General features: G+C 39.7%; 1 pseudogene; it reads right to left on the reverse strand.

Moving 5' to 3' along the window:
- Window positions 1-10,780: 10,780 nt before the first annotated feature.
- Window positions 10,781-11,776, reverse strand: LOC147888527 (uncharacterized; annotated as a pseudogene).
- Window positions 11,777-14,960: the final 3,184 nt, after the last annotated feature.

A 14,960-nucleotide genomic window follows, 5' to 3' on the forward strand; every position in this document is an offset into this window, starting at 1 on the left:
ACAAGGATCATAGCCATGGGCTACCATGATACATCACTTGCTTTCTTAGATTACTACTTCTGCTTTTGGTTTCTGGCAGCCCACTCCCTAGGACTTTCTTTTTGATGCTTGAATGGGATGGTCAGGATACTTTATAAGGTAACTCCTTAAGTGCTGAAAGTGTACACTGGTTTTGGGTCTTTTCCCCTCCGTTGGCCTTACAAGAGCCTCGACGATCTTATTTTTTGAGTCTAAAGGGGATCCTTTTGGTTTTAGATATTGTTCATGATGATGGGACCCCTCTTTCTTTCCCTTAGGCTGCTGCAAAATACAATCTTGGATTGCATTATCATCCGGTTTGGCATAAGATTATCTCCTTGATTCAGAATTTTACTCCTATATCTGCTTTGGAATTGGAGGATCGACTGCATGATTGGACTCTTCATTTGCCAGGATCGACATGTCGTCCTTTGCGGCTCTCCAATATTTCAGTTTCAGTGCTCTATAAAGTTCCTTTTCCTTTGCCTTGGGCTACATAGAGGGCAAATAAAATTTGGCATACGAATAGTATGGCAAAGAAGATCAAGTGGGGTTTGGAAAGCAAAATTTTCTGTTTGGGAACAGGTGTTTCTGTGGTGTGTTTTATTGGGAGTCTTTCTAGTTGGACAATTTTTGGCACAACACTATGTTGCTCCACCACTTTGTCACCGATGTTTGGCTCCCATGGAAACAATATCTAATCTCTTTTGGCATTGTTCTCATACATGTGATTGCTTGGCATTATTGGGTCAAACTTTATGTGCCAAATTTCCAGGCTTTACTTTTGGCAAGTACTTCTACCTATTTGGGATACATCCCCCTCGGCATCAGTTTGTTTTTTTCTTTATTTGGGTTTGATATTGGGCACTTTAGACTTTGTTTAAGGATAGAAATCACAGAGTTTTTGGTGGCCCAAATTTCTCACCTTACTCTTTCTTCAGGCACTCTTTGCAACAATCGTTTTATGATTGTTTGCAAACATGGTCTTTAGATCAGGATGTATATTTGTCATATATTGACATCTTTGCTTGATATATTTTGAGCATATCTTGCTTTGGGATGATCTTTGTAATATAAAAGAAACAATATATTCACCCAAAAAAAAGTGTGTGTGTGTGTGTGTGTGTGTTGAAAAAATATGAAGGGGGGAGAGGAGAAGAGTGGAGATGAGGAGAGAGGGCACAGCTAGAGAGCACACCACAAATGACTAACTATACACTAGATTTAGTTGAAAATGCTAAATATATACAAACCCATTTATTAGGGTTAGGTCATCTAACCCTTTTCTTTATAACACTCTATATGTGTTAGTGCTAATCACATGATTTTGAGAGTGGTCTCTCAACACCTTTCCTCAAGATCAACATCATGAAGTAGGCCTTCTCTCATGATGATGATTCTAGGGAATCGAAGAAGGATTTAGCATTACATTCCATCACCACCCTTTAATGGGAATGCCCTTCCTCTATGTCAAACCAAGACTTGTCGGTGTTTCTCGAAAAGCTCTTGACCGAGTGGTTTGGTAAAGATGTCTACAACATTCTCTTTGCTATCACAATGATGCAGTGTGATGTCACTAGGTAGCACTCTTTCTTTGATGAAGTGCTCTCTGACATCAATGTGCTTTGTCCTGGAGTGATATACTAGATTCTTGGCCAATGCTTGAGCGAAATTGGTTATCATAGTATATTGTTGTTATCTTTTATTCATCAAAGTAGTCTATTTTTACAATAGTCTTCTGAGCCATATAGCCTCACATGCATTTGCAATGAGTGCCCTATATTCTGCTTCAGTTGAAGACAAAGAAACATTTGGCTCTTTGTTTGACAACCATGATATAGCACCTTGACCAAGGAAAATGCATATCTGTGTGTTGATCTCCTAGTATCATGATCTCTGGCATAGTCACTGTCATCACAGTATCCATGCAACCTTAGATGACTTCCTCTGTATTCTATCCCAAATTGTCTTGTACCTCTAATGTATCTCAAGACTCTTTTGGCTACATTCCAATGAGACTATTTTGGATTGCCATAAACTGTGCTAGTGAACTTACTGCATAACAAATATATGGCCGTGTGATAGTCAAATATATAAGAGATCCAATGAGCTGCCTATAGTACTTGTCATTGACTGTAGACTTTTCTAAATCTTTTGTAAGTTTCAAAGTCTATTCCATGGGAGTGGTTGCAATCTTGCAATCTTTCATATGAAACTTCTTTAGGAGACTGTCAACATATATCAGCTGACTCATAAAGGTGTTGTCTGAATCTCTCCAAAACTCAATACCAAGACAATAGTGCATATGTCCAAGATCTTTCATGTCAAACTTTGCAGATAAGTCTTGTTTTACCTTTTTGATGAAGCTATCCTTGCTTTCGGTCACAATCATATCATCTACATTAAAAAGTGCAATAGTAATGTCTTCCCCTTGAACTTTGTAGTAGAGAGTATGATCTGCATTGGATTTCATGTATCCTAGATTAGCAAAATACTTGTTGATTCTGCTGTACCAACTTCTAGGTGCTTCCTTTAAGCCGTAGAGGCTTTTCTTGAGATGGCAAACCTGATTCTCCTTTCTTGGTTCAACATAACCTGTTGGTTGTTGCATGTAGACTTTCTCGTCTAGGTCACCATTGAGAAATGTATTCTTGACATTGAGCTAGTACACATTCCATTTGCTCAATGTTGCTAGTGATATCAAGAACCGTATGGAATCATCTTTGCTACTAGAGCATAAGTCTCATCATAATCTTGACCATATTGCTAATCAAATCCTTTTGCAACTACTCTGGCTTTGTATCTTTCAATGCTTCCATCTGGATTGTATTTCACTTTGTATACTCGTTTGTTTGCTATGGCCTTCTTTCCTGGTGGAAGGTCACATAATTCCCAAGTATTATTCTTGTAAAAAGCATCCATTTCTTCATTCATAGTAGTTTGCGATTTCGGCTTGTCAACTACATCTTCAAAGTACATTGGCTCTTCTATAGCCATGATGGTAGTCATAAGAACATAGTTGGTGGTTTCAACCTGAATTGCTTTGCCTTTCTAAGCATATGTCAATCTGGTTGGAGGTCTACTTTCTCTAGTAGACCATCTAAGTTGCTGTAGTTTTTCTCAGGGTGTTTCTGGCAATTCTTGCTCTTCTTTATCAACCTTTTTTGTAGATGACTAAGTAATCGATGCATCTATCTCCTCTATATTTGGCATTTTCCATTCTGATTCCTCATCAAAGATTACATCTCTGGAGATAATGACCTTGCAGTTGATGGGATCATACAACTTGTATGCTTTGATGTCTTCACTGTAGCCAACCATGATGCATTTGTGTGACTTTGCATCCTATTTCATGCGATGGTCGTCATGTATGTGGGCATATGCTATGCAACCAAATATGTGGAGATGCCCAATGCATGGCTTGTGTCTAGTGAATTCTTCATAAGGTGTCATACCCTGAATCGGTTCGGTAAGCAAGTAGTTTGCAGTGGCTATTGCTTCTACCCAATACTGATTTGAAAGATGCTTCTCACTAAGCATTGCTCTAGTACCATTCTTCCTTTTAGCTTTTGCATTCTATTGAGAAGTATCTGCACAAGTGAATTGTCTTCGAATGCACTACCATGGCGTTGAATTCTTGAAATCTAGAAAACACTTCAAATTTCTTTTTAGAAAGTAGACCCAACCATATCTGTTGTAGTCATCGATGAAAGTCAAGTAGTAAAGTGAACCATTGATGATGTGGGTCTAGGCATAACCCCATACATCTGTGTGAATCAAATCAAGAATACCTCTTGCTCGAGAGATGCTTCTGCTGAAATTGGTTCACTTTTGTTTGCCAAAGCAGCATGCTTCACAAACTTTTCCAAGAAACTGTAGTTTAGGAATCCCAAGTGCCATATTCTGATTCTTGAGATCTATCAAGCTCTTGAAATTGACATGTCCATATCTCTTGTACCATTTTGCGGATAGTGGCATCTATTGCAGTTGAGCGGACATGGCATGCAAACCTGGGACTATGGCGAGCATTCTGAACAAGCGTCCTTCCTTGACTCCTCTTCCTACTAGCTGAAATCCCCTGGATTTGTCTCTAATAGTGCATTCATCTCCATTGAATATGACTCGGTAGTTGTGTTCCATCATTTGATCTACTGACAAGAGGTTCTTGCTGAGATTCAAAACATACAGTACATCTTTCACCAATCCTTTCTTACATGTGAAATTGTTCATAGGGCTAATGCCTGTCCCTTGAACTAGATTTGGTGTATTATCTGCCATGTAGATGACATTCTGACCTTCTAATGGTTTCATCTCTGTGAACCACTCCTGATGCTTTGTCATATGAGATGATGCACCACTGTCGATGCACCAAGGATCTTGATCTGCTTGGTCGACTTGATAGCTGAAATCCTCTTTTGAATTGCAATTTGTGTCAAGATACACTATATTGGTCTTCTACATTTCCTTGATTGAAAGGAACATATTCCCATGTTCATTTGCATAATGACTGTGACTAGAATGTCCACCATGATGATTTTCTTTTCCGTAGAAATTCCCTCGATTGCTACTGGATTGACCGCCTTGGTCATACTGCTTCTTGTGGCAATCTCTTTCATAGTGTCCAAACTTATGAGTAGTTGCACTGGATGTTTGACACGTTGGTGGATGCATTTCCTCGTCCTTGGAATCTTCCTCGGTTGGAATGATTTCCTCTTTGCTGACTATCATGTTACTGATGCTGATTTTGACCTTGCCTGATGATGACCACTTTGCTGGAATGATCTACCTCCGCCTCTACCTCTGCCTTTGCCTTTGCTTCTATCTGAAGCTGTGAATGCTTGATCATTGGAATGACCTTTGTGTGCATGAATGGCGTGAGTCCTGAGTTCTTCACCAAAATTGACTGAAGCCCTTCCCGTGTCAAAATTTGCTATTGGATGGCAATACTATGGACTAGATTCTTGTATCCCTCTCCTAGCCCATTCAGGATGACTTGAACCATTTTTGCTATCTCCTACTGCTGCGAGTTGATTGTTGTAATCTTTAATCCTGAGTACGTAAGCATGACCAGTTTCACTACTGTTGTGGAAACTCTAAATGATTTGGTTTCTTAGTGTGAGAATCCTGGAAGTGTTCTTGGACTTGTACAGAGCTGTGAACATATCCCCTACTTCTTTTGATGCCTTGATGGTGTTGAGCTGTCCTAGCATGACATCTTGCACATTCTGCTTGATCAAATGATATGCATACTTGCCTTTCTTGTCCCATTCTTCCTGTGCTCGGGCAATGGCAGGGTCTACTTCTACAGGTGTGGAAATTATTTGTGTAGCTAGAGATCCCATTGTAGATCTCGCTGCTAGTGTTGTGACAATAGGGGGTGAAGTAGAGCTACTGCTGGCTGGATCATCCAATGGTCTAGGTGTAGATCCATCAACATACTCCCATGATTTGTCCTGAAGTACAAGAATGGTCTCCATTCGGTATTTCCATGTGCCATAATTGGAGTTGTCTAGCTTAGCAAATGCCTCCAGATTGAGGTTGCTAGTCGTAGAGATGGTGCAAGAAATGAACTCAAACTGTCTATGAAATCACTATCTGTATCAACTGCAAAACACTGACTGTAGCAAGTGAAATCTGCTCCAAGGCTCAAAATGATGTGCAAAAACGCTAAAAAATAGCCTGACTAAAGGCATTACAATGGTGGCAATGTGAAGTGCAAATGTGCAAATGCCCACTGATACAATGTGCCAATACCATTGAAGACTGCTCACTGATCCGAAGATCGTAGGGTTTTAGAAAATGTAATGATTGTGAAACCACATGTGAGCATAGGGATTGAACTAGTCGAGAATTTTGGGCATGGCTTAGATTGGCAAATTGGAGAAATTCAAATAGTCTCCACTATGGCAATCTAGTCTACATTGATCTTGATCTGGACCAACCGTTGATCGAAGAAAAGAATAGCAAGTAATTTCTTTTTCTTTGGTTCTTTTTATGTGCTGGGTCAAATGCGTCAATGTAGAGGTTGATGTGTGTGAAGGAAGTGGATTTATCGACGAGGCTCAAAAGTGAGTGATACTTGCGTCAAAATGTGCACGTGATGTGACGAGTGCATAGAGCATGAAAAATCAAACGATTTTCCTTCTCAAATTCTTCCTAGATCAAGAGATACGACTTGATCTAGTAGGCAAAGGAAAAAAGGGAGTGAAAAATGATGATGTGGCCACTATGTGCACATGCAAGGTGTTGTGTGTCCCTTATAAGAGGTAACTGTGCTTAGCAAGGAGACTGCCACTTAGCAGTGTTGATCTGGCAGTATGTCAGCTGATGATGTGGCATGGTGCCACATGTATGAATCTTGACCAAGCTTCGCTGACCTGTGGTTAACTTGACCTGGGGTTAAATTAACCGACCCTATCCACTTGCTGACTAGGGTTACGGTACTCGGGTTAACTTGACTAGCTATACGGTGTGGTTTGTAGAGAGCCATGTGTCACTACTGTGACCAACCTTGGGGGTGTGATGACCTTGAGGATAAGCTAGAGGCTACGTGTTGTCGAGGTAGTCGCCGAAATTCTAAGATTCCACAAAATCTCTGAAAAGATTCCGTCGTTCCATATGCACCGTTTGGAGGGGTTTCTGACAAGCAGAGGCATAGAATAAGCTACGGAGGTGCTGTCCATGTGTGTGTAGGCTATAGCTGCCCTTAGGAGCTACCTACTACGAACCCTATAGACTCGAAAGCGTGTCGTTGAAGGAGGTTGGGAGGTCCAAGTGGCCTCTGTTGGTGAGCCGTTGGATGTATGTAGTGCTCATTGGAGCTAAGGCATTATGAGAGCTGGTTGTGGATGCAGTTGGAGATCGTTCGTTGGAGGTGTAGCTAGTTGGTATCGAGGTGCCTCTATCGACTGCCATGAGCTAAGAGGCGAGTGAGTTACTGCTTAGGTCACCCTATAGACATTCCCTATGAGGCTTGGGCGTGAGCATAGGCTAGAGAGGTGTGTTGATGGCGATGAATACTGCTAGAGGCAGTTCAAGTCAGAGAGGTAGGTACATAGATGGTAGGCTTGGAGAGGCACTTGAAGCCTCACTTGTGGAGGTCAGTCTGTTGGCTGCCTCTCGTGTGTGTTGAGAAGCTAAGGCAAAGTTCGTAGTTACTATAGAGCCCATAGTTGAAGAGTCATTGGTAGATGGTCAATGCTACTGTGTGATAGGTAGGGAGCTATCCAACCTTTTGCTTTGTTTTGCTAGTCACTTAGCTTGTAGATTAGATAGGATACTTGTGGCCTTTGATGCCAAAGTAGAGCCTCCTACATAGAAGCTCCTGTGTAGATAGGTAGGGAGCTATTCGGCCCTTTGCTTTGTGTTGCTAGTCACTTAGCTTGTAGATTAGATAGGTTACTTGTGGCCTTTGATGCCAAAGTAGAGCCTCCTACGTAGAAGCTCCTGTGTAGATAGGCAAGAATAGAAGTAGAAGATTCTCTATTTTCTATGGATCTTGCACTCACAAAAGTCTCACAAGAGAAGGAAAGATCTCAAAAGATATCTCTCAAACTGAATGGATTTTAGTCTCTTTCTCTCAATGAACTCACAAGCAATTTCTCTCTCCCTCATGAAGAAAGTCTCACTAACACTCAAGAAGAGTGAACGGAATGAATTGAAAATGGACAAAATTTTCTCTCAACACAATGAATGGAAATCTTCTCTCAATGGAAGTGAACTTGCTCAAAGAACACTCAAGAGAACCTCTCAATCTCTCTCACGCACATGGATCACAATGCCTTAGCAGAAGGCAAGGGAGCTCTGATACCATGACAAAATATGAAGAGGGGAGAGGAGAAGAGTGGAGATGAGGAGAGAGGGCAGAGCTAGAGAGCACACCACAAATGACTAACTATACACTAGATTTAGTTGAAAATGTAGTATATATACAAACCCATTTAGGGTTAGGGTTGGGGCATCTAACCCTTTCCTTTATAACACTCTATATGTGTTAGTGCTACGCACATGTAATCACATGATGTTGAGTGTGGTCTCTCAACACGTGTGTGTGTGTGTGTGTGTGTGTGTGTGTGTGTGAATTTATTTTATTTATATATATATACAAGGTTTTTGAGGACATAGGACTTATTGCCTATGATGGAGGAAAGAAGAAGATAAGAAACGACTTTGTGCAAAAGAAGATGCCTTGGAGGGACTTAATATGTTCAAACATCATCTTATCTTCTTTGTTAGACACACCTTCATTTGTTGGTGGCATACCAAAGAGCTCAAATTGTTTGTCTCCTACATTCCCAATGATGCCATTGTTTCAGCCATGTCAATATAGCTGAAGAATATAATTTCAAGGATTAGAGATTTAGTCAATGCACTAGTGCTCCAACTAATTTTGAGGAGCAAAACTACATGATCTTGCAATATTGTGACCGCATTTGTGTTGCATGACAACAAAAGTTCATTGGATAAGTGGATTCCTTGCATATAAACTTTGAATAATAGTCATGAAAGGATTTGTTAAGGGTCCACGTTAGCTTCCCAAGAGCAAGAGAGGTGAAGTTTTGCATGAGTGGAAGGGCCACATCTTAAAGTTGAAGATTTATAAGAAAATATGGTTTGCAAAGGTGCAATACATTTGCATGGGAAAGGACATGTTCCTGTCTCTATCACTCCATCAATCTAGGATACCATCACACTGTAAGTCATTTTCTTTGTGTACCTTCTTTACTTGTGAGTTTACGTAAAGAGTTCAGTTAGAGATTTAATGTTGATTTTGGAAGAGCAACTATTCATGGCATATGTATTTCCTTCAAAGTTTGAGGAGTGGGAACTCGTCGAGTCTTTCATAAATACATTCAATGCCATTCATGATGAGGATTTAGGTAAGCAAATGCATCCTACAAAGAAGACTTCCTTTTTTAAAAAGGGAATCCTTTATCAAGCTATGGCCATCTTCAAAGCATTACATCATACATCAAGATATGGGTTGTAGCATGGTGGATTCAAAGGCACTGTAATTGTACAAGGAAAAGACTGCAAAGGATGTGAGCATGGCCATGTCATTTAGAATTTGGCTCCAAATGGGCAAGGTTGTCTTAGTTACACATTTGTTTTCTTGTTCTAATAATATCAAAATGCATAGAATAAGAACTATGTGGTTATGTAAGAGTGTAGATGAAAATGCTCTTGAAGATATTCCTGGGATGAATTGGGAAACCAGGTTGTTGAACAGAAGGGTGATGCGCTTGAATTTCATACATGTAAGGACAACATGGTTGTTACGGTACCACATATTACTCCAAATGTTGTATCTAGATTTCCTATATAGACATTGGAAGAAAAAAGATGGAAACTAGCTTACCCCTTGTCTCTAACAATGATGATAATACAAGAATATGTTTATATATTCATGCTGGTTAGGGAGATTTCAAGAATGTGACAATCAATCATAATGGACTCTAAGGGATGCATGAAAACACCTATTGTTCATGGAGAATAGCATGTTAGAGTCCTTCAACTTTGCCTTACATGGTGAAAAGGTAGGCAAGTGTGTGTAGACGTGCATGCATCATGCTAATTTATCCCTTCTACAACATTAAGATAGTAACTAATGTGTCTGACTAGTGCAAGCACTAAATTCAAGATTGTAGATTTTGGCATTCGCATGTCTATTCTTCATGCAATGGAGGACGTATAGAATAGTGGTGCAATTATTTTGATGTTTTATGTGGTTTCATGTCTAAAAATTTTCAATAATATTTGGCATTAATTTTACAAGTTATATTTATAGGGTTTGGCTATATACATAGGTAAGAGGCACTTTCGATTTCACTTTTAGTCCTTTTCATCTTACAACTACTCTAGCAATTGTCCTAGTGCTTTGGGTGCATCATCCATGGAATTAGTTGCATTGTATGAATTCATCTTGCAAACTTTATTTGTTGATAGGGAAGAGGAGCTTTCCCCCCATTTAACAAGACCCTAGATGTCCTAGGGACATAGATGGGAACCAAAGATAAATTTGGAGAACTAGTATATGCAAGACTTCATTAAGTACTTTGCACATTAACTTGAACAATGTGTGTGTGGTGTGTGCATGCACACATGTGCGTGCATGCATGCATGTACACACACACACACGCATGCACACACACACACACATGCATGCACACACACACACACACACACACCGATAGATAGATAGATAGGTAGATAGATAGATAGATGGATGGATGGATGGATGGATGGATGGATGGATGGATGTGCCAATATTGTATTGAACAGACTTCTTGAATTGAAATGGATTGGAGGGCTCACCTTGACTTAATTTATTACCTCTACAAAGACTCAAGATTCAATAGTAGTGATGATTCTACTAATCAAAATAGGCTAATTGCTCAACAAGAGAAGGAGAGAGAGCCAACACTGAATTAAAGAAAGACTTCTTCAATTGAAATGGGCTAACAAGCTCACCTTGACTCATTTAGTTGCCTCTACAAAGACTCAAGACTCATGACTCAACACTACTAATGATTCAACTGATCACTAGATTAACTGCTCTACATACTACTAACATAAGCAAAGGTTGACCCTCATGATAGCAGACTAAAAACCCACAGGCCATGCGTGCGGTCAAAATACTCCGCAGCTTCCTTCTTGAAATATAGAAGCTGTTGCCAACTAATTTAATAATGATATCGAGCCACATCCATATATGTTTTCTGAAAGATAAGAGACAAGGTAGCAAGGTGTTCCATAACATCAGCTAAAAAGTGCAATGTGTATATGAACTTGAAATTTGAAACCACCTTACATTCTCCTCTCGTAAACAAACAAGAAGAGGTTGTAACATCTCGCATACTTTCACAATGACTTTCTTTCTACTCAACCACCTTATGTGATGCACCTTTTCCATCTTCAAAGGTGGACAATCTAACTCTTCTTGTAAACTCAGCAATCTAGATGACCTTTTAAAGGATTTTCTGAATAGAGAAGCAATGCCATTCAATAACAATATGTTTTGCATATGCATTGTTTCAGAAAGTATCTGAAACACACAAATGTGTTCTATGAGCCATACAATGCATAGATATGAGAAAAGGATTGCTTCTTTTCAGTAGAGCTACCAAACCATTGTTTGCTCCAACCATCACTAATGCTCCATCTGAACCAAAGCTTACCATTTTCCTTTGATCTAAACCATACAAGTTCAGCATGTTAACCAATATAGCCTGCAAACCTCTAGCAGTTCGATCCCTTGTTTCCAAAAGGCCTAAGAAAGATGTATGTGGCTCATGATCATACAAGTATCTAACATAAACAATCATGTGTTCTGTAACAGAATTATCTGTGGACTCATCCACAAGAATACCAAAAAATGGGGAATCTAGCACTTTCTTTACCATAGTATTTGAGATGGATTCACTAATGTAGGATGCAAAGATAGCAGTAGCCTTCTCATTATGATACAACTCTCTAGGGAGAGACTGGACACCAACAGTTCTAGAAGATTTATTAGAGATGAAAATTTCAATAAGGCCATGTCTTCTTTTGCAATGTAGTAACTGCATTGAAACAAATTCACAACACCCACATCAACATTTCCTCTTTGTTTATCTTAACCTTCCTTCAGAGCCTTCTTGCCATAGTTCAATGAGTAGCATGCCCAATTGTGCTGTTGTGAAGCTGCATGGCGTCTAATAGCACTTAACTAAATATTTACTAAACCACATGTGCCAAATTCACTTTGACTCTTCTTCATTTGTTTACATATTTGACAAAACATATGACCTTCAGCAGCCTCAACGTATACCCAATCGAATGAAACACTTCAAGCATCATTCCATGCACCACATGCATTCTCAATCCACATAACTTCTGCATCATTACTTGCATTTGAACCATTTGAACTTAGATCAATAACAGATTTTGTAGCACATGAATAACTCGATGTAGACTTGGATTTTTTTGAGGGATTCAGAATCCTAGCAAAACTAGGAATGGCCAATAGAGTTGATTGGTTTTAAAGGCGTCACTTTCTTAGGAGCCATAGAAACCTACAAAGGAAAAATATTTTTAACACATTGATGGTATTTAGTCGAAACAACTACAAATGGGAGAGAAGCTTGCAGCAAAAACATTAAAACTCTATCCTTGAATCTAGCCAACATGAACAACTAGCCAAATTCATGAAAGAATCATGATGCCAAATAGTATTCCCATCCTTTTAGAGCAAGCCAAACAAGCAACTCAGAATTACCGACAGTCATAAATTCCAAGCTGCAAGGACAAAGAACCATATTGTGCAAGTACATGCAATATTACATTCATAGCTTATATGCGATCACATGCTTGCATATAGTGCCATTACCCTCTATCCTGTCTCTACAAAATGCATGTAGCAACATAACATGCATCCTCACCTCAGTCCTTATCAACACCTTAACATCATCGACAAGTAAGAACATTCTAGGCAAAGCATGCACCCACCTCACCAAATCGAATACCTTTTACTGAACCAGTAAACAGATGTATGGTGTAACGACAATGTAATGAATTTAGAACAGTTTAATTCTAACTTCGACCACCAAAAGTTATAATTGTTGTGCAAAACTAACATGCAAGTAAGCTTCAACTTACACCATCTGGCCTGAAAAGAGTTAGGGAGAAAAAAATAGCGGGATCTCTACTGCAAGGCAAATCGCTATTGCTCCATCGGATCACAGATGCCGTCCCTTCCTTACCTTCTTTGCACTAGGAACGACGATGATTTTGGCCTTATCTACACCATTGTTGGTGGTAGACTTGAACTTACCACTATATTCTGCCAGTTTGCCACTCTGCTGCTCCTTCACGTTGACACCCTAGTAGTCCCAGGTTCATACCCAGTCGCTTTGATACCAAAAGTGGTGGACTAAAGTCCTATACAGGATCTTTGCAACTACGAAATGCCTAACTGATACGTTCCCACAAAAAGGGCTCATCAAAAGTCTCTTCCACGCAACCACGATTCCTAGAGTGCCCTCATACATGAACTCCTCTTTGAGTTCCCTCTCTCTTCTTTCTTTTTTGGAGCCTATCTCTAGAAATCTCCCTTGAACCCAATGCTTGCCACTTGGAGTCCAATTGGGTGCCACATGTCCACCATAAAGGACCTTAGAACCCTAGTTCCCTTTAGACCTTAATATCACTTAAAACTCCCACTGGTTTATTTTTAGGGCAGCAGTTCCAAGCAGCGTGGTCTTTGCCCAAACATTTGAAGCAAAGATTTTCTTGCCTGGCTCTTCATAATCCTCTTTCTTCAAGAGAGGATAATTTTGTGTTTGTGGTTTCTTAGGTGGTGCCTGAGGAACCTCCTTCTTAAAGTGCCCCTTCCTTTTCAAATTGGAAAATTTATTGAATTTTGGAACAAAACCTGTTTGCTCTGAAGTTCCACCTCTGAATTTCCCCGTCGTATCATCGTATATTTGGGCATACTTAATGGCTTCCTCAAAGGTTTTAGGAGAATTTCTTTTCACCTCAACCTTATAAGTGTCTTTGAGACCTCTCACGAAACCCCTTATCTTTTGGAATTCATCAATTCCCTTCAACTTAAGGACTGCCTCCCTATAATTTGCTATGTATGGGACTAGAGTGTTTTTACCCATAGTGCAATTATCCCAAGCCTCTCGTGCTCTTTCTAATTCATTTTCCGGTAAAAACTCTTTTAGGAAGGCTTGTTCAAACTCAGTCCAATATCTAGGAATTTTGTCTCTCCTTGAGGCTCATCCACCATTTATAGGCTTTATTTCCAAGGGAAAGACTTGCTTCCACGACTTGATATTCAGGAGGTGTATTCCTTAGTCGATGAAAGTCTTGCCATTTTTGCAAGAACGTATTAATCACATCTTTATTATGCTCCTTTTCTTCCCCATTGAAAATTGGTGGTTTTAAGTCCTTAAGGATGTTTGAGGTTTCTCTAAGTCGAGAGGTAGACCTCTCAACTTGATTAGGAGGAATCGGTGATTTTTCAGTAATAGATACCGATTGAGAATCGGCTATCTTAGTTATAGCATCAGCTAGGGTTTTTAATGTTTCACTGATAACCCCTAACTGTGTTTCTATATTTTGCATTCGAGTTTCAAGTTTAGTAAATTCTGCATATGGAATTCCATAATCACCATAGTCAATATCCTCCATTTCTACATTATCCTCTTGAGTTTTAGTTTGTACCTCCTCATGTATTTCCTCTCTAACTATTGCTTTTCCCTTTCTAGCCCTTTCCTCGGCCTCCCTAATCATACCATCCCTTTCTGGAGTTGTCATTTTAAAAATGTATATTTTCCAGAAAATGTAAAGCAAAGCACTTTATATCAGAGAGAAAAAATATGATGCCCACTTCCCTGGTATTTGTTCGATGGTCTTGAATTTGTTTCTTGATCTCTCATCTCGATCCCACTCTTCTTTATACTCTTTGCTTTGAACTTTTCGACCTATTCTTCGATCTTCTTCTTTGAGTTTGGCGAGGCTAAGGAGATTGGAAAGAAGAATGGGGTGAAAAGACTTTGAAAAGAGAGGGGGGGCTTTAAACTTTAGGGAGGGGTATAAATACTCTGATGAGGTTTTGTCAAAGGTGGGGAACCTTAGAAAAGACGTGGCAACTATTGTAAGGGAAAAACGACGATCTGTATGCAAAGAAAGGATTTTTTTCTGTATGCAAAGAAAGGATTCTGATAGCAAGCTATCAATTAATGACTTCGCTCATGCAACGCCCTAACTTGAAAGCAAGCTATCTGGGGATATGCAACCATTACTGCAGCACTGGACTCTGCCTCATCTTGAAAGCATTGGAGACTTAGAGTCTCTCAGTCCCTGGATTGATTGCGGAACAAACACAACGCCAACAACGAAAATCCCAAGTATAGTAATGCGCCACGGAATTAAAGCCAGAGATGACCGAATAGCAG

Source organism: Dipteris shenzhenensis, chromosome 21 (assembly GCF_047967505.1).
Source record: "Dipteris shenzhenensis isolate YYH24624 ecotype China chromosome 21, Dip_SZ_1.0, whole genome shotgun sequence".
Lineage (NCBI taxonomy): Eukaryota > Viridiplantae > Streptophyta > Polypodiopsida > Gleicheniales > Dipteridaceae > Dipteris > Dipteris shenzhenensis.